At 38.8% G+C, this 21889-nt stretch overlaps 1 long non-coding RNA gene across 1 annotated transcript; it reads right to left on the reverse strand.

Moving 5' to 3' along the window:
* Positions 1-1501: 1501 nt before the first annotated feature.
* On the reverse strand, positions 1502-3164 carry LOC119905994. Its single transcript, XR_005444914.1, has 2 exons — positions 2969-3164; positions 1502-1646 (listed from the first exon to the last, which is right to left on the reverse strand). It is a non-coding gene; the product is annotated as an uncharacterized LOC119905994 (long non-coding RNA).
* Positions 3165-21889: the final 18725 nt, after the last annotated feature.

Below are 21889 nucleotides of genomic sequence, written 5' to 3' on the forward strand. Positions count from 1 at the left end.
CAAATAATTATAGAGGTGAGGAAAAATCAAAAAGACAAAGCACAAGGGAGCAAGACAGGACATAGGATCTGGACATTTTTAGTGAGGTAAGCTGGAGTCACAGTAGGCGGCAGTACTTCTCACAGTGTTAATTAGTGTCCGTGCTGAGCGGGTTTCTGGGACCTGGCCTCCTGCAGCACCCAGCCTGTCTAGTCCTCACCCTAAACCAGCCTGTCTGTGTAAGCACTGGGACAGGGTGAGATGGTGCGACAATGGACAACTTTTTTGACAAGTCTTCTTTTTTCTCCCCATAGCCTCAAGTGGGTACTTAACCTAACCACCATGAATCAGGCTCGCCATGGCAGAAGAATGCAATCGTCTTATTTGCACCACAGCAATAACATCTTACTGCTAAAGGTCTCACAGATTAGCACCGAAAACAGTCCAATGACTCAATGACAAAGAAAAAAAAATACCCCACCTCCTATTACTTATCACCTCATCTTCACCTCTTACATGCCCCATACCCTAAAACTCTGCTGCACTTCAGCTTCAGCCACTTATAGTCCCCATGGTGTCATGCTCTGTAAGTGTCATATGTATTGAGCACATGGTAGTGAATGGCTTTCAGCATGGTGTGCAGGACATAAATAGTCCCTCTTTAAATGAACAATGGGCTATGACTGGCATACTGGAGGTCTGAAGATAGAGAGGCCTCCTTATGGTGCAGTGCACATATGCATTCTACAGGGATTGTATAAGGCTCACATCAAAGTCATTATCTCTCTTACTTAATTGTCTGTTGGAATTGAAGGACCATGAGCTTGTGTCAACGACCATAATAGTAATGGAAAAGTACTGAAAGGGTAAAACATAAAATAAATCACTCAGAACAGTTTTGTCATCACACACCTACACAGTGCACACTCTCCTCAAGCTGGGACCTGAGTGGGAATCATCCTGTGAATGTATTTGTTGCAAAGCCTGATAAGAATTGCTTAGACGTGTCCTCTGGATGTCACAATACCCTGAGGGAGAAGGTGTCACAGAGGAAGATATCAGGCAGAACAAGGACTGCTCTGCTCTGTGATTCCTCTCTCCTGTCTGTGGCTATACCGTTTATTCCTGTGCCCCAGTACTGGCCTCACACATTAATTCCATTGATTTACAGTATTTTTCATCCCATATATATTTAGGGCTGAGCAATTTATATTTAAAATTCTTCAATACAGGCGCTAATGATAATAATTTGAATTGAAAGAACCAATAGGCCAACCAAAATTATACTTTTTTCAGTACTTACTCTGGGAAACATCAATGTTTAAAATGTTTAGCCATGCTAACGATAAATCTCCCACTTTGGTTTAGACTGTAATATCTTAACTATTGGGTGGTTTGTCATGAGATCTTGTATTGACATTCATGATTCTGAGAGGATGAATCCTACTGATTTCGGTGATCCCCTGAATTTTCCTCCAGTAGAATGTCTCAACAACTATTGGATAGAGATGCAGAAGCGAAAGCCATTGAATCACAATGGTTTTATTTTTATAACAATTGTGAACATGCAAGGGGGCAGGCAACGAAAGCAGGGCAGGCAGAGGGAAACAGGACAAAACAAAATGAGGCAGGTCAGGCAGAGCTCTCCAGACTCGAGGACCAAAAATCTGAGACACAAGAAAAATACAGGACGTTAGAAAGGCGCAGCAATCAAAAAATTACACAAGACTTATCTTAGACCTGAAGCTATTACACATGTACCACTGAGTTTAAAAAGACTATCTGGCAAGGACTAAAGTGAAGAGCCGGGGTTTTTATCTGTAAAGGTTGATTGTGGAATTGGCTACAGGTGAGAAAGAAACAATCACTGATTGGCCTTGCATACCACGTGAAATACCATGTAATGTGTTGTATATCAACTGGTGCTACTAAAATTTGCTAGGTTGATGTTAACAACAACAGTGTTTTCTGATGCTACAAACGCTGTTTGATATTGCCTTGACTTGTGTGTTGTGTGGCAAATGAAACGCATCCAACTTGGGTTTCCTTGTCGAGTCCTAAGCTCTGACTTCCAATAATGGAGCGCATTATTCGTTATGACTTTTTGTTTAGTTTTTATTAGTGTTAGTGTTAGTTTTAGTCTTCATTGCTGCAGGATGCCAAGTTCAGTTCAGTTTAATTCAGTCCAGTTTAGTTTTTTCACAAAACATTAAAATACAAGTACAATCATTAGAAATAATGCAGATATGTGTGATTTTTTAAGCTGTGTGAAGCTTGTGCGTAGGGGCCCAAACAATAAGGAAATATATATATTTGAAGTACTAACACATTGTCTAAATAAACACTTTAATAAATGAAGCAGATGCAATCTACAGTATAATTTCTATCCTACATACAGAAAACCCAAAGAGCAAACTATCCTAATCCTACTACCCAGTGGTCCCAAGACATTAATTACATCAGTCTCTAACTCTATCATTCTTGGTTAAATATGTGAAATACAATAAATGGAGGTGAAATACAATTGATGGACAGCTAAGACATTTGAAGATAGTGTCACCTTGGAGCCACAAATAACAGGTCCCTAGCACCCTGAAGGCAAGTAAGAAGTTATGTTAAAATCTAAACCTTTATTAATCAAAAATAGATATCAATGAGATATCAATGACCCCACAAAACACACACTAACTTATATGCACTAAATGTAATGACCAGCAGACATGTTAACCCAGTGCAAGGGGAGCTCACAATCAATGGATAAGGGGCAAGTTTATCCCACACGCAGGATGAGCACTAAGCCAGACCATCAGAACAGTACAAAACGAAACAAGGAAAAGAAAAGCACCAAGACAGTGACTCAATATCTGCAACCCAAACTAAACAAAACACAACTCTATACAGTTGTTGCATTCATATTATTTTGTACATATGTATGTATAAAAGATAATAGAAAACTTGTTCAAACCCCACCAACTAAGCCGATCCCTACCTGAGTCTCCCAGTTAGCCTACCCCTAACGTTACACAGGGCTCTCCTCGTGACAGCGATCGCCACCTGCTATGCTGCAGCCAGACACCGCCCTGACCCGGGTTGTCCTGATGGACAAAGCAATTGTGGCAGGACAGCTACATGAAACGCAGCACGCCAGCTCTTCGTGTGGAGGACAAAAGCATAAGACACCCATGACTCACCAACAGGTGCCTATCGGCTAATCACCACGCGCGCCACTGAACTTCGTCTGGCCAGACCAACTGCCCTGCAACGCCCCTTCCCTCGGCTTCATATCCACCCAAAATGTAGGCTTATTTAGGTCCTATGAAATAAATAAATAAATAAATAAATGAAAATTAAGGACATTTACTCTTTCATTTTAGTTTTGCAAACCTTCACTACAGTTTTAGTTAGTTATCGTTTTATTTCAGTTAACGACATTGTTTTTTCACATCTAATTTTCATTATTTCGTTTGTCTTCGTTAACAATAATAACCTTGATCAGTATCAGCCCTCATAATCTCCAGTATTGGTCTGGTTCTGACAAGTTAAAAGACAATACAATCCTGAGTGTGTGAATAAATCCAAAATGACCCTTAAAGAGGGCGGGTCAGTGCGCTTGTGTAGGCGTAGCATGTATGTGTTTAGCCCTGCAGTCTATGATGTAGCCTAGTGGCAGAGAGATGGAGCCCCAGCCTCACTGCTGTTGTGCCGAGTTGTCCGCACCTCGCGGAACATTTGTATTATTTATCACCATTGATAAACCAGACAAAGAATATTATATTATTTTTAAATAGTACTTGAAATAGACCCGCAAGGAACCATGACATGCATTTGTCGGCCGAACGGCAGCACGCAAAACTCTGCAGAAGACCGTGAATGGCAGACGAGCAGATCAGAGAGGAAATGATCAACAATTAGCCTCAGTTTATCTGTAATGTTAAATGTACAGTTTAAGTTGCAGTGACTAATGTATAGAGGCTGCAAGAAGTAACACTTTCAGTTCATCAGCAACCTCTGTAAATCACAGAGTGTTGAGCAGAGCAGCCGGGGGACATGGGAAACTTAAATGCTAATGTCATGAGGCCCAACAGTTACAATGTTTCTGTTGTAGACAGCGGAGGACAGCTTACTTGTGATGTTGACAGAGCAGCTGTCAACTGCGTGTTTGAGCCACAGAACTAAACTGACAGATGTGCATTGTAGCACGATACTAACAATCTCTCCGAAAAGGCAGATTGTTGAGACATTATAATCGTCCACGATCTAATATCATAATATCGCACACATATCGTCTATGGAATACTATACTAATTTGTTGTTGCAACCTTTCTGTCTGAAATCTGTTCTTACAATTAAGTTGTCCTACAAAAGGCAATTGTAGTATCCCTTTTCGAAGAACATCATTTGCCCAGGCTTCTTTTTCGGTAAAAGGGGCAAAATTATGGAACTCTCTACCAGATCACTTGAAATGTATCCCGACATTAGCCTCCTTCAAAAAAAACACTGCTCTCATATTTAGTCTTTACACGTTGCCCAATCTGTATATATTTTATCCTTTTTTATTTTCTTCCATTGTACTTCATTTTTGTTTTTTGTTTTGTTAAGCTGTATTTTTTAATCAAAAAGCCCTACTAGGGACAAGTGACGTGAATTAGCTTCAGCTAAAAACACTATGATACACACATCAGATGTCTGTCAAAGTTTATCTTTGTTTTTGTATCTGTCCCTATTTAAATAAACTTAAAACAAAACAAAACAAACAGTCCTCTGTGGCACATGCTAATCTTATCAATATCAAACTGTTATTGTGAATGACAAAATTACAGTAATGTGTTGAAAGCACAAGATTATAAATCATAATTATAAGGTCACTGTTAAATTGCAGCCTTATCTAATGCAATACAGTGCAGATTGATCTCTGACAGTCTGGAATTAGAGACAAATTATTAAAGATGAAATACGTAAATATTACCTGTCTTTCAACACCTGGCAAGAGAAGATACTTAGGTGTTAGTCAGACAAAGCATTTGTCGGGTGCTCGGGGTCTTTAGAGACCTTTGTTCCTACATTCTTGAGAATTAAATACAGCACATCACAAAATGAGCCATTAAAATGCATTTTCAAAACTTGTGTCTATAACTGTTAGCCACCTCATTTGTGACTGGCATAACGGTAGAAGTGGCAGCAGCACCAAAAACAAAGTCTTTCATTTTGAGGCACTTGAGCGACTTCTTTTTTTCTCCCTCAACTTTTCAGCACCACCTTTGCATTTTGTCGCATGTCTTTATCCATGATTTTTGAAGCACAAATAGCAGGACTGTGTGTGATTGATTGACATGGCCTATCACATTACAACAGCCCCGCCCTAACCCCCTCTAGGCCAGTAACCACACACTGTGAGCCAGTCGAGCAAGCCACATGCTGATGGATTTTCAACTGCAGTTTTTTGTCTCCGTTTTAATACTATATGATTTATCGGCCCAATTGTCAAGCGGCCTACTGTGAAAACTCCATGTACTAACTATTGCCCGTCTGCCCTTGCAGAAAAACGTAACTTGTGCCATGGCACATTGACAATATATGCTATGTGGGTGGGGTGCAGGCTTAAGGATTAAGTTAAAAACCTACAGACCATTGCAGGCATTATACAAAGATAACAAAGATAGGCAACAAATAATAATTGTATTATAATAATATGTATTTTTTTATTTAGTACTCCGTTACATTACATACCAGCTGACCAAATTTCTATATTTTAATGTCTGTCTGGCATCATAAGGACTGCTTTCATTTCACATCTTGTTGAAACGGTTGCATTCCGATGCTCGCGAGTCCAGTCCGCGAGATTCACCAGAGAAGTTTTGGAAACACACACGAATTGAGGAGAGGAAAGGGAAAAGAGATTTTACATGGCTTTTAATCAAGAATGTACAGACATGTACATTCCTCCCACGGGCAGTCCAATACCAGAATATCTCATAGAACTCCAATGCTAGCTGGGAGGACAAACTAGAGCTCACGTTTCTCACTGAACACGAGAAATTGGTAGCTCTGTAAGAGGGAATGAAAGAGAAGAAGAAGAAGAGGCATTACAGCTATTCATTTGTTATGATGTGTTGAGTGTTTATTAAAAAATTGGTTAAGACTACACTTCATCACTTCAAGCTACACTTTTTATTTCATTTTTTCTAAAAAAATTAGGCACTTTATTTTAGTTTACTTAAATTTAGAATTTATTATTAGAGGAGTTATTTATTATCCCTCCAGTTTGATGTGAAATATTATTTGATTTGACAGTCCGTTGTTGACTAAAAACATATGTTGATACAACTATAAGTTATGATACTGAATGATAACGCAAGTTAGTCATTTTGATGTTCTGGACCTTTGCTTCGGGAAATTTTCTCTAACTGGACCTCTGGAATTCTAATTGAATACCCCTGCTGTAAAGTAAGCATACTCACACCCACACGCAAAAACGCATATTTAACACATAGTCTTCAGTGGTTCCCAGTGATGACAAAAGTACTGAGAACTTTCACTTAATTAAAAGTACCAATACAATATAAAAATACTTAACCTACATTGAAAATGTTAATTAAAGTAAAAGATTTATGAACAAAATGTACATAAAGTATTAAAAGTAAAACATATGCATAAGGCAGAAAAATGGCCCCTGAGCTGTTGCAGAATAGATAACAGCAAGTGTAAAAACAACATATACATAATAACAGCTTTATTTGTATAGCACTTTTTAATACAGGTAACAAAGTGCTTTACAGCAATCAATGTAAAACACAAGTAAAACACAAGTCAAATAAAAACTCTGTCACACAGTGGTGTGCAATGAATAAAACATAAAACAGGTCAATGTACAATAAAGGAAAAATGAATTACACATCAAGTAGTGGCTTGAATTCAACAAATAAAACATAAACAAGTCAGAATACAAATAATGGAGAAATGTGTTACACATCACACACTGAAAGCTATTTTGTCTAAATGAGTCTTAAGAAGTGAGATGAAACTAGGAACAGACTCTGCGAGCCTGATCTCCTCTGGTAGTCTGTTCCAAAGTGTAGGGGCCCTGACAACAAAGGCCCTGTCTCCTTTGGTTTTTAGCCTAGACCTTAGAACAGTTAACAACGCCCTACCAGAGTATCTCAGTCAGTGTCATGGCTCATAGGGGGATAAAAGAGATATACAAAGGTGCTCATGTCTGGCTTTAAAAGTAACAAATTTTAAAATTAGCACTAAAAGAATAAGGATGCTAAAACATCAGAGCGATGAACAGAGAGACTGGTTGCTTGGGGGTACAGTGCTCTGTAAAGTGAGAGCTGGCAACTGAACACATAAATAAAAACCGAAAAAGTACCAGAGAGTGCAACACTGAGGCTACCATCTTTTCTTATTCTTGCACATGTGCATACATCTGCATTTATATTGGCCAGAGAAGAGTTTGACTGTGAGGAATAGATTTCAATTTCCTGTGTAATAGAACTCTAAAATTTGAGTTCTGGGTGCCTGTATGATTGTCAACCTGCCAGCATGAAGTTGATGCCCCTGCCCATTAATGTGGTGTCGGGCGTAGGCAATCTTTATTAAATGCTAAATAAAATGTCTATTTTAATGTCTGCAACCAAAGCACCTCTCCATCTTGCACACTCACAGATGTGCACATTTCCACACAAAATATGAAGAGGATTGCAGGATTCTTTCAGCAATAGCAGAACCAATTTACAAGCTGACAAAGGTTGTTTTGAATACACTCCAGTGCAGTCATCAAGCCTATTTATATCATATTCATCCCAGTAACAGGCACAAAACCTGACCCATCGACGCAATGTATCGTATAATGCAATTCATGCAATTCATCTCCAAGTCAAGCAGAAAACACACACACACACACACACTGAAACATACACTTGTGTATACACTCTTGCACACACTAAGTATGACCACAAACATTCAACCTGTATCCCTTAAGCTTTTTGACTTTTTGGGAGCGCAACACCAGCTTTACGTAGCAGTAGGTAGGTGATTGAGGCAATTGAGATAGGGATTATTGCACATTATTCTCCAAAGCAGTTTAAACATCTTGCATTTTGATTAAAGTCCCACAATCTGTGGTTTATAGTGTGTCTGTTGTATTGCATTAAAGATCATCACATACTAGGAGTTGCCTGGTTACTGATACGTCACAATGTCTGTCACTTCAATCAGCCATAATAATATTAAAGACTATAATAATAATAATAATAAAGACCAATACATTTACTGAATAATAATAAACAGTAGTCCACATGAACACACATTTTCACGTATCTATACAGAGTTGGTGTGGTGGTGGTATATGTATATGTGACTTTCCTATAATGCAGCTAGTTGGGTTACTATGGAAAATATGCAATAATTAAATCCTCTGTGAAAAGTCTGTGAGCTGCAAGGGGGTTGTGGTGCAATTCAAGCACACTTTTCAGCAGCTGGTGCCCTACAGCGATATGTCACCAAGCTATGTCTGCATAACAGAATTCATCTGGAGATGCATGTGATAAACATGTATCCTGTATTTGTATGCATTTGTATGTATGTTTTGAATTTGAAGGAGTTATTTTAATGGAGAAAGACAAAGCCTATGAAATATGTCCCTATCACATAAACGCATTCCCCAGCCGACACCTACTATATGGTTCCATGATTGATTCAGTTTCTCCTCTCACTAAAGAGCTTTCAAAGACTGCTAAAATGCCTCACGTCTTTTGGTCCAACACCAGCACAAAGACTGCAGATTTGCTCTACCTTCACTGTTGAAATTAAATCTGCAGCTTAAAGTGGAAGTGAATAACCTCAGGTTTGGAGTTAAGGTTAAAAGTAACACCTTTGTCCTTTAATCAAATTACCATATTTCATTAAACTGGCCCAAGCTGAAACCTTAGGCTAAATCATACACACACTTAATTACTACCTCCCTCTATCTCCAGTGACCTACATTAAAAAGGGTTTGTCACAGAGAGTGATTGAATAGTTTAAATTCAAGTCACATATGGTCCATGCTGAGAGTAAGCATAGGATGTAGAAGAATAGGTTGTGATGTTACTATGCAAAGCTCTTTTATATACACAAATGTAAAAGTAACAGTTCAGTCAAGGCAACTTTCTTCAAAGAAACTGATATTTATGCTGCAGTAAGTTAAGTTTGGTGGTATATCTCTGTTCTGGGATCTCCCCGCCATAAGGCAGGAAGAGCACCTCCCTGCCCATCCATGTGCATGCATGGAACACCCAAGGCAGAGAGCAGCAGTAAAGACACCGAACGAGTACAAAACAGAGAAGGTATTAATAACAGAATGACATGATTAATCAGATTCAGCCTGACAGGAGGATCTGGGGTGGCGGCAGGTTACAAGCTGCTTGCAGAGAAAGCAGCAAGGGCAGGCAGGCTATAGCAGCTTAAATAAGGTAGCTTCTATGGAATTTGTCAATGCATGCTAAGAGAGGACTCAAGTGAGCTGTCAGCTGATATAGCTGGCTTTCAGATGGTTGCTATCAGCTGATGTGCTGGGTTTGTGAGCTTTAATTTGTTGCCAGCCTGAATTAACACTGCTTGATTAGTATAGAATGCATACTTTCTCATATTAGCTATAGCTATATATAAACATATTTTGTGAATACTGAACTATTAGTATACATGAAAAGAGTACTCCGCCAGTTTCACATTACACTCATATAACACTGTCAGAATCATGCTGGACAGAGCAGCGACGCCCCCGGTACTGGGAGCAGCACGCGATTTTCGCGCAAAATGCAAATGGTCTAAAACTTCACAGTCAGTTTGAACCTAGACACATTTTAAATTGCAAAAATCATTAAGAGGCATAGGCCTACTGAGTCAGACTGTCACTTTACAATCACAGGTCCATGAGCAGCCTAAACTGTGTCTAATCTGACACAGGCTGTGACTAATCTGTTATTGCCAACGGCATTTAGTCCCGTCAGGTTACAGCTGAATAAACAGGCCTGTAGCTATTTAAAATGAATAACAGGCTGTAGGAGAATCCCAGCACTTTATCATTCATTAAGGAAATTCCAGTCTGGTAAATGACGAATGAGCAGCGCTATATAAAAGTAATAACGTTAAAGTATTGATCCTCCACTCCTGCGTATTAGAGCCAATCATGGTCTGTGTTGGCATGCATTCATATTTCTAGCTCCACCCGATTAAAATGGAGGTCTTCATTTACCCGTTGCCATGGTGAATCGTAGTATCAGAGCTCCATTGATGATGGCTTTTCTTCATCCCCACGCATACGCTTCAATCAGGCTCAACATACTCAGAGTTGACTGAACTTATTCTGATCGGCCTTTCTGAAACCGAAAACTCGGAGTTTGACAGCTCAGAGTTCGTCAACCCAGAGTTCAGGTTTATACTCAAGAGTTTGTTGAACCTGCTTTCTGAAACAGGGCCCTGGTCTGTGTACTTTGGTGTTTTATTATTTTGGTCTTGTTGGCTTTGTGTTCTGTTTATCCTAAGTCTTAGTCTGTTAGGTTGTAGTTTATTTGTATTAAGGGGGCTATATGTAAGTTTTTCAATGAAATAACTTCATTAATGAATCAAATTTTCATTGCCTTATTGACAATGGGCTCAAAACTCACTTAGAAATGAAGCAAACGCCTGTTTACTCTGTTGCTTACATCAGCCACTATTCTGCTTTTAATGTGAGGACACCAGGTCGGATTCAGCCCTGTGCACACTCCCGAGCCTCTTTCTGACTACAGCAACAACACTGCAGCTAACGACATGCAGTCCACTAACACCATAAAACATTATCTCCAACATAAACAACAAAGGTTTATGTGATGAAGTCTGTCTGGCCAAATAAGATTCAGATGATGTTGGGTAAAAATAGTCACACCAGAAAGTCACGAGTCACGTTAGCTCGCCAGCTTAAGCAGAGCAGTTGCTAGCCCATGCAAAGATGTATCACTTTCCGCATAACTTCACCAGCTAACACGAACCATATTACTATCCTGTGTACCACCGGTATTATGTCAAAGTGTTGATTTTTGCTTGCAAGAATGAATGTACAGTAGTGATATATATAGGTGATAGTGATACAGGTCAGAGGCAGACAGCTATCATTAACACAGATCCACAGCTGTTTGCTTCGTAGCGTTCAATTTAGATTTATTGCACCAATACTCAGGTACACAGCTTCTCCACCTCTCAGTCTCTGTAAGTAACTTGATCCACATAATTTACAACACTGCAACAAAACGGCAACAACCAGGATGCGAATAACACAGTGACTCAACTTTTTTTCCAGGCCAAAAAAGGAAGCCTAGTACAGCGCAGGCGCATGCTTCAGTGAACTAAAATCTTACAAAGCTTACAATATCCTTGCTTATTTAACTATGTCTGCAGTGTGTAGATGATGATAAATCAAATTCATTACACCAGTTCAGGGGTGCCCCATAACACATGACAACTTTTGTAGTTAGGGGTCACCAAGTATTCAAGAGCAAAACTGCCAGCAAGTCAGACACACAACAATAGACCATCATGTCCGCTCAAACCAGACCCATACAATGCTGAACCAGAACCAAAGACACTATCATAAAATACAGTCTGCATTATCATCTCTAATTCCTAATTCTTATCATTCCCATCAAGTTTAAAGTTTCAACTTAATCTTTTTTATCAAATATGTCCGCTCCTCTTGCTCATGTTGACTGAATAATGTAATCTGCATCCAATAAAGCAGTAGTCATACACTGTTGTTGGGGAATTTTTTTGGGAATTCCAAAGTTAAACAAATGCCATGTTTATTGTGAAAGGATTCACGAAAGACTTCAAATGAAATAATAAACTCTTTATTGATGAAAAATTCCCCCCCTTACTTCGAACCATGGTGACAACAATACAGAGGAAGAGCCATCCACTAACACTACAGTAAAGTTACTTAATGCGGTCTAACTGTTAGAAATTGTGACACAATCTCATTATAATATTCAGTCCAGCTCACTAACCATTTCATTATCATCCAATACATGTAGCTGAGACATTGCTGAGCCTCCGGTGAAAGATACACAGACAGTAAAGATAGTTACTGAAAAGCAGCATGCGAGCTAACGCTGTAGCACATCGGCTAAATGCAGTAATTGTACCATTATCATGTAACAAGCATGGATTAGTTCAACCTGCAGGTGATAAAACTATTTCTGTAAAATTGAAGTAGGAGTTTACCTGAGTTTCCAACTCTGATCTGTTCTCCGTTTGTCTCTAGCTGCTGTCACACTGCCTTTTTTCTGGGAGTATTATGCCAATATGCTGTTCGATGTGCTGTATGAAAGGTACAGAACTGGCGTTAAGCTGCCTCTGAGCCGAGAATGTTGAAGTAAAAGAACCTGAATATGTCTGTGAAAAACCACAGACTGCATGCTAGTGATGTGCGGATCGATCCTAAAGTATCGAAATTTCTGATACCAATGTTTCCTGCTCTAGGATCGATATACATATATAAGGATCGATATCTAAACTCAGTCATTTGGAGTGAGTGTGTGTTTTATTATAAGTATCTTACTGTCACCAGGATGGTCTAATTATACTCGGTTGATAGGAACTACTTTTCCTTCCGCCTGTCAAAGTCATGCTTGCGCTACATTCTGTGACGGAGCTTCTTTGAAGTGAGCCGCTGCAGCCCTTTACATTTCCTGCGATTGAATACTGACACTGGCTGACTGTAAAAACAGTGACGTCTGGCTGTATTTTAGCTGTGAAGGTAATAATGTTGCTCTGTGTGATGTGTGTGCAAAGACAGTGAAAGACTTTGGCAACACCGCAAACTTCGCTAAACATCTGAGATTAAGTTTGTCACAATAATAGGATGATGTTATGAAGCGGCAGTTCTGATATTTTTATTATAATTAAAGAATATGACAGTAGTTTGATGTCTTGTCATTATGTGGCTATTATTTTGAATTGGTAAGGCTACAGCCCACTCCTTATTCCTCTCAAAAATACAGAAACGGGAGGGGGGGGGGTCACATTAAACTAGGAATAAGAGTAGAGTGCAACCAGCTGGTTGCAATCTTAGAACCGCACCACTAGTGGCCGCTGAAAACTCCATAGTGCCCCTTTAAGTTTTCTGTCTGCTAATTGTTGGTTTGTGTTCTCTGTCTGGTGATTGATTATTTGACAGTGTTTAGTCTTGTGTGCTTGTTTCCTGTTATGTTTAGTTTGTCTTGTGTTGTTCAGTTATGTTTCTGCATTTTGGTTTGGTCCTGTCTGTTCCCCTTGTTTGGTTTGGTTAAATATTGGCTTGGTCTGTTCAGTCTTTGTGACGTCCTCGTTTGATGTTGAGTGTTCTGACTTGCTTTGTTCACAGCTCATTGTTCCGTGTTTTGGATTAACCAGTTACTTTGGATTACCTTTCATTTGGATTTACTTTGGATTGAACTTTGCCTTGTGCTCAATAGAAAAATAGAATAGAATAGAGAATAGAATAGGCTTTATTGTCATTGCACTGTGAAGGTATAACGAAATTTAGGGTGCTCCCACGGAGCCACCCTTGCACCATAAAAACAAGAAAAGAAAGAACAAAAAAGACAAAAACAGGTTAAAACAAACAATGTTCTCATAAAAATAGAGACACAATAATATATACAACCAGGATATATAAATATAATTAATATATGTTTACCTGTATTGTATATTATCTATATACACACATAAAATCTAATTTTTAAAAAATGGCACAATGGCAATGGAAGCCTGTGCAACTAAGTTTTTGTTTAATTAAATATTTAGTTGAACTGAACAAAGAGCAAACATGGGCAAAACAGTAGAGTGCAAGATATGGAACCAAAACAAGACCAGAATCCTTAACTCATAACAAATAGACCTGTGTCTCAATTTATTATTCTAAATCATGCAATGAAGTAGAAGAAAAGCATAATAAATCCTGGGACAAAATCATTTGGATTTATTGGAAGCACATAACAATTTAGAAAAACACTATGATGAATTAATACCTGCCAGATGATGTCATTGTTTACTGTCCACAAATACTGTACAGTATGTAGCCTAATGAACAATCCTTGTGTTATAGATGACTTGGGCATTGAAATGTTTAATTTTTTAATTCATGTGGTCCTAGTTGTCCACAACTAAAATCAGAATTTAAGGAGAAATGTGTTTTATACCACCTCAAGAACACTTCCTATCAGAAAGAAAGGTATTTCAGTGTACAACTGCAGTACTTCAATCTAAGTAAAGTAATTTCCCTGATATTTTAGTGTTATTTCACTTTTAGTATACTTCCTGTGAATATAATCCAGTTAATCATATTTTCATACTTTATATACATTGTGTTAACACCTTATTTTGAAAGCCGGATGTTGTGACATGTGTGTCTTCGTGCTAATTTCACAAAGTCCGACGTAATTTGATAAATTATGTTGCATGTGGTGCACGCATCGCAAACTATTATAGTAAACTATAGATTTGATAGCGTCTCTTCAGATAAGACTCTCAGACTGCAACACTTGTCTTTGTAACTTGTCTTTGTAAAGAGAGAAACTAACACAACAAAGTCTCTAACCTGCCTGTCAGCTCGCTCTGCTCCGTTAAAACTGAATTTACCATACAGAGTCGAATACGTGTGCATTCCAGATTTAGCTGCTACTAGTTGACCAACGGTTCCATTTATCGCAGTTCTGTGTCAGTGCATGCCACAAACTGAAAACACTGTCTGTCAGAGCGTCCACACAAAAAAGAAGGAAGACATAGCTGGTAGAATTGTCCTCAGATAGAGTTGCTAATCACATCAATTCACTAAAGGAAGCCATCTCTTGTGACTGTGTGAGGAGCAAGGCTTGTTGATGTGTGAGTTTAAGGTTGACCTCTCTCTCTGACTGGTCCACCAACAGGGGAGAAGTTCACCCCTTGAGACACAGCCCCTCCTCATTTGCATAGTGAGGCAGAAATGCATAGAAATGTAAAAACAGGAGGCAGAAATATATAACCATTGTGGAAATAAATAGGGTAGAAATGCAAAGGAAGAATAAAACTAAAACAAAAATATTAAAACACACATAAGAAAACACATTAACAAAACAAGCAATTAATTAACAAAGTTTAGCAAATTTATAACAGACAATAAATAATTAAGGTAATTATTACAGAGAGAGAAAAGAGAGATATACATTTATGTCTCATTGTATAATTTAATTACTGCCTACATTAATTTTTGTACTGTATTTTTTCATCAGATGCCTATTTATTTATTGAAATGTAAATGCTCCGTATTTGTATAGCGCCTTTCTAGTCTTTTCAACCACTCAAAGCGCTTTTACACTACATCTGCATACACCATTCACAAGTGCTTATACAGAAACTAACATTCACACACATTCATACACCAGGGGCAATACAGGGTTCAGTATCTTGCCCAAGGACACTTCGACATGCAGCCTGAACCACCGACCTTCCGATTAATGGACAACCCGCTCTATCTCCTGAGCCACAGCCACCCACTGCTTCAGACTGAGCATTTATTTATTTATGTATTTACTTGTAGTGGCACTGGCAAATAAAAATGTTGCAAGATCAGGCAAAAGCAACTGCGAGGTTTTAATGTCATGTGACATGGTGAAGTTTTGCAGCGCCAGCAAAAGTCGGACACAATTTCTAACCAGCATGCCTTATTTTAAGTCCAGCATGCATCATGTTAAGTCAGTACTGTGTAGCGCCGCATGAAGTAAAATGCACCTAAACTCTGTCGGGGGAGACAGACGAGGGAGAGGCTGGGGTGCCTTTCATGCTGCTGTGTGCATAAAGTAGCTTGTCAATGTCACTTTTTGTGAACCGACTAATCACAGCGGAGATGGGGCGGGACATTAACAAAAGTTGACGTGCTACATCAAACCTTTCAAACGTGTTGTTCTGCATGAATGGTTATGATTATTGATAAGTTAGCACTTAGCGTTAACAAATTAGAGACTAACCATCGTGTGGAGCATTTTTCATGCACAAAAATGAAACTGCTGTTTTTCCCAACTGGAATTAATATTATAGTAGTGGTAAGTTATATAGTAGCCTATACTATGATCTGAAATTCTAATAAACACACTAACATTAACCCTAATCAAAGCTTAATCACAGGGGTGTAAAATCAGAAAAACGTTTTATTTGTGAAATTTTAACTAATAAGCTGTTTAAATGTTACATATACTATATAAACTATAGACTAAGCAGATTATCCAAATAAAGTGTAACCTGTAAATATATTCAAATGGCCAGAAATAACAAGAAAATGCATAGATTTCGTTCATAAAGTACCTCATTGCCTTTACTTTACGTGTACCGATCATGCTTACTGTCGTGCATGGTCACTGTTAATACAGTATCTGCCACTGCCACAACAACTAATGATGGCATTAATACAAGAAGACAAGCGTCATGAGGCAGGACTTTGTGGTATTGCATAGTCTTTTTACAGTGTCTGACAAATAACATAATCAAAGTGACGATAAGTAGGAGTTAATATTCTTGCTCACATTGACAGCTGTGAGAATGGTCATAAGTCATGCACAGACGAGCAGAGATGCTGTGCAGTCAACAAGCAGGGCATTGCATCAGAGAAGGAATGTGAAGCTGCATTGGTGGCAGCCTGGTTGAAGGTACTAGAAGAAGTTTTTTCCCTCATCCCATATAATTCTTCAGTTCTGAAACTCAACACAGTTGAAATGACAGTTGTTATGGTTGTTAGAGCTGAGGCTCTAATGATCATAAGGACTGTCATTACAACAGCCAGGAGCACTAACGAACCAGCGGTATCAATCATCTTGGCAAACAACTCCACAGAGATTAAATAGCTGAGTTTCCCTACCAGTCAGTCAGAACTGAAGAAGACTTTTGGCACGTCTTCTGTTATCTTCAACCAAGTGGATAACTATGACCTCGATGACTGAGATTCTCCATATACATTGTTACACATACAAAAAAATCTCCACAACAAATGCAGGGTATGCTTTTTACCAAGTGCTGATGGCTACAATGTTAGCAAACAATCATCATCCAGCAGTTGGGTTCTTCGCCACCTCATGAATGTAAATTAAATATTTCCTTCCCTTTATGTCTTCTTTTATGTCCCTCTGTATGCAAACTTATCCCATTAATACATGTTACTAACTTGACCTCTTCCCTTCCCATAGTCTTGTGCTTTCTCGTCCCTCTCCTCTCTCCTCATATCACTTTCTGGAGCTGTGGAGTCTGGATCTGTCGTTGCAAGTCACCTGCTACCCCCCATGTTCCTGCTCGACTCCCTCTGCTACAATTATTATTACTAGTCCTATTGTTATTTTTATTGTTTTTATTAACATTAACATTATCTTGCCTCTGTCGCCTAGTGCTTGCTCTTGGTGGGAATTGTTGGGTTTCTGTAAATAATATCACAGAGTCTCACAGTCTAGACCTGCTCTTTTATGAAAAGCGCTATGAAATTACTGTTATTGTGATTTGGCGCTATATAAATAAAATTGAATTGCTGTGAGGCTATAGCTTATGAAGCATGATTGAAGTAAATGCTGAAATGAACACATTTAGACTATCATGACTGAGAGCTTTCCTGTTCTTGTGAGGACAAAACTCCAGTAACAATTGTAGTATAAGGAATGACTTAATTGTGAGACCAAAGCAATTCATCTTTTGGACTTGGTCATGTTCATCATAGGGACATTTATCATGCAATATTGCAAAAGGTTTTGACTTAAATGCACCCTGAAAGTAAGTGATGTTCCAGAAATCCCCATCATGCCGCCCACTCTTTCAGAATTTTTAACTCATAGTATGAGCACAACTATACATACATATTCACATTTTTGTGTTTGTTGGCACCTCTTGACCATGAACTGTAAATCACACCAATTAACACACAAAGTAAAAGAAAGTGTGGTTTGTAAATGTTGTTTGATGATAAAAGCCTTATGGGCTTTTGCTTACAAATGAATCAGACTTCTTTATTATTAGCCATATTTCCTTTGATGACCGTTACTCATTTTTTGGACAAAACAACACAAATGTTTTTTTTACAAATGATGTATTCTAAATACATCAATAAATGTTTCTTGCATCCAGTGTGAGTGGGCAGCATAGTCTACATTACAAAAGAGAGACAGACAGCTGGTCATGTGACCTTTTCATTGACTAAGAAGGCCTAAGGGTTTGAGGAACACATTCATCAAATGCCTCACCATGACCCGCTGTCAGCAGACTCACCACTGCATTGCCCAGTTCTTCACATTTATACCTCTGTCTCAAAAACACACACACACACACACACACACACACACATTCTTGCACTCCCAAGCGTGATACCACATAGTGGCATGGCACGGCGAGTCAAGCACATGTGGAATAGTGCTCAAGTAACTATCCATCAGTGAGGAGGAGGGAGGGCCGACAAGAAAAGTGAAAAGAGAGGCTGAAAATACCACAAACCATTGGTCATATACCTATTTTTGTTGTCCTAATCAATATGTAAATGACTATTCCATAAAGTGTACAGTAAAGCTACTCCTTCTATTGTCTGAACTGTGCTCTGTGGAGGCTTTCACCTGTTACTAAATATGCTGATGTATTCAGAGTGCTGTTCAGCAAGCTATCCAGCACAAAGCACGCACCCCCCGACACAAAGAATGTGTCGTTCATGATCACACACCCAATGAGTCGAAGAACGAGTGAGAGCCGTTGCTTAGAGACAGACTCTCGTTCAGTGAGCCAATCGAGTGGCATTGACCAACTCGGGATTTTGTGATAGTAGATAAAGACACTAAGATTTTGTGTTCAATTGTCTATCTAATAACACAAATAATGTTTATATGCAATTATTTCTTTGCAAGATCTTCACCAGAGAACATAAATATATACATAAAAAGCATTAAAGTGCTGCATAACCTGCTGTCAGTGGAATCTAATTTCCCCATGTGGGTTCTGATGCGGGATAACAGTCACCAAAACTGTCCAGTCAGTGTATTACTTGTAACTCTGAACAACTTCATGTTTACTCCTCTTGGTCTGTTTGTAAAAGCCAGTGTGACCCCCCCAAAGTGTTACAAGATATATTTATTAAAAAAGGTTCTGGATATAAATCTGTTAAATTTTTTCATCTTTTCCTTTAACATTTTCTGTAATTTTGGTGAGTTACTTAAATTACTTACTTAAACCATTAGAGAAGTTTAGAGGGGTTGATGGTTATTTCTATGGCTCCAGTTGAACTGCAACCACATGCTCATAAACATCTGAAATATTACAAAGGGCCCCAACCAGACATTGCTTTCTTGAAAGGGGTTTTTATGTAAAAATAATTTGCTATGTAACTAGTAAATACAGCTGTCAGATAAATGTAGTGGAGTAAAAAGTACAATAGTTCCCGCTGTGCACCTTTCTTCAGTAACTGACCTCACATCAGATGAAGCTTGACTTTGGAAAGGGTATCTCAATTCACAAAATAAGTCTACTGCTTCATTTTCTATACTGAGCTGGGCTGGCCCAATCACATCTCTTACAAACCCCCACTCACTCCCCCTTTGCCCTCTGTTTTAAATTATTATTTTACCCTTCAATTCAATTTATTCAAGTTATCAATAGCTAAACCGGAATTTCGCCGGCTCATCCAGCAGAAGTCAACACAGTGGAATATAGAAACCCCACAGCCAAAAAATAAACCCCACAACCAGTTTTGGCAGGGTAATTGCTTTTCTATTGAAACTGACTATTTTTTTGTTTGCTTGTTGGGATCCAGAAGAGATGGTTTTTGTTGAGATATGGACTCTTTGAAATGAGATAAGGACTCATTCATTAGTGGTTGAACTGTAGGTTATGTGTTAAGCACTGAATACACTTAGGTGAACTTTGTGTTTCATGTCCTCTGTAGGTACCTTTGGAACACCTAGTTGTTAAGTAAGGTGGAGTGATTATCATATACTGAAATACATACGCCATTTTTACATGCACACATGCTTTTGTGTAAATATACTGAACACTAAATTGCATTATTTACATTAAATAATACCTAAATGAGCTGAATGTCATTCCTTCATTTAGCGCATAGGCTACATTTCGGCCGATAAAATTTTGGCAGACAAAAAAAAATACTTTACAGGCAGTGAAAAAAGTTTATTTCAGACCCTGAGTGAAACATAAGCGTTAATTGGCATTGTTTTTTGTAGCTAGCATAGTTCCCTAATGCAGGTGCAACTATTCTAATGGCTGAATAGGTGATGTTACTTTGTCAGCATTGGGTTAGCTCACGCTGATGAGAGTGACCCAGGTCCATATGTTTCATGATAAAATTATTAAGATTATTAGGCTAAGGGTTCCCTTGATAAAGATGTGACTGTATAATATGGCCTATTATACAACACATGTAGCATACTGTGCAAAAATGAATTAATGCTTATGTATTAAGAAAAACAGGCAACAAAGTTGTCCTATGTTTATTTTCATCTTTTTTTGAAAAAACAGCTATTTGCTCATTCTCAGTATTGTTGAAACTGTACAACTTTGTCAGGGAATTCCAACAATTCTAGACCTAATAATAATTTGACCTCTAGTAGCGATTTATTTTCTTTACTATTTTCGGTACTTCTGCTTGAGTATAAGTTGTGTAGCCTACTCCATGGCCACCTTTAATCATGAGGGACTTAGTAAAAAGCGAATGAGTACACTGATCCACAGCACTTGGAGGCAATATTATAGTAGTTGTAAATATTTAAGGGACTGCAAGGATGGTGTATTGGTGAGGGGTTTTCACCTGCGCCAAAAACGCCAGGGCCAAATTTCTGTCCCAGTCCAGCACTGCTTCCATGCATTTCTTCCTGGTATCTGAAGTGGTAGGAAAACACTTAGCATATTATGTATAAACAACTGAGTATAATGTACATTTCTGTGGGGTCACTATAAATTTGTTCCTTGGTCTTTACTTTAGAGGCTGGCAGAGCTCCCACAGCATGGAGTAGTGAGGATGGATAAGAAAAATAAGAATGGGGGATGATTTGGAGCACTCTGAGTAATGCTAGCGCACAGTGCATCTGCTTTTGTTCTTCCTGGCTTTGTTCTGTGCACTTACTCTATCTTGAACTTTTACAGTGCTATTCATCCCACATTTATTGCAGGGCAAAACAATATTTATCTCTGTCCTTGTTCATTTTCCTTAATATTTAGGTTCACAGTGATAAAGATATCGGTGCTGAAACAGAGAGAATCGGAGGGAGCTGGGTGGGAAGGTCACTTTGCACAACCCAAGTGTAACATGAAAAAGGTAACACTAAGTAATCACTTTGGGGCACCTCATCAGAACCCTGTCCCCCTGACAGTTCCCTTGTTCTGCCCTCCAGCCATCCACCTGAGTCTCCCCATCTGATCCCGTTCCCTTCCACCGACTGCCTTCCTGTGATTCCCTGCTCTGCCCTGCAGCATTCTTGTTTGAGCTTGTCCCTGTATCACTCCTTGCCTCTGTGTTCTGTGTTCCCATTTAGATTTTGTCTGCTTGTATATGTTACATTTGTCTTGGCTTTACTTCCAGTGTTTTGTAATGTTTGGTTTCTTGTGTCTTCACTCTATTTTTATTTCCTGTTTGGTCTGATTTGCTCCTAATGTCTTTCACCTGTTCACTCCCTCGCTGCTTGTTTGCCCCTATATTTAACCTGTTCAGTCCTTGTTGCATACTTGTCATATGTTGAGTCTTCTGCTTGTTTCCGTGTTCTCGTTTTGGATAACCTGCCACAATTTGTTGGATGGAAAGCTATCTTGGTTCTTGGTGCCAGGACTTTGCCAGGGACCCACGTAAGCCTGTCAAGAACTGCATCCTGCTCCGTGTCTGCATCTGGGTCTAGTTTTCCTGCCTCTGCATTCGGCC

The sequence above is a fragment of the Micropterus salmoides genome, unplaced genomic scaffold (genome assembly GCF_014851395.1).
Source record: "Micropterus salmoides isolate LMB-PRFRI ecotype aquatic unplaced genomic scaffold, ASM1485139v1 Ms_hic_scaffold_16, whole genome shotgun sequence".
NCBI classification, from domain to species: domain Eukaryota; kingdom Metazoa; phylum Chordata; class Actinopteri; order Centrarchiformes; family Centrarchidae; genus Micropterus; species Micropterus salmoides.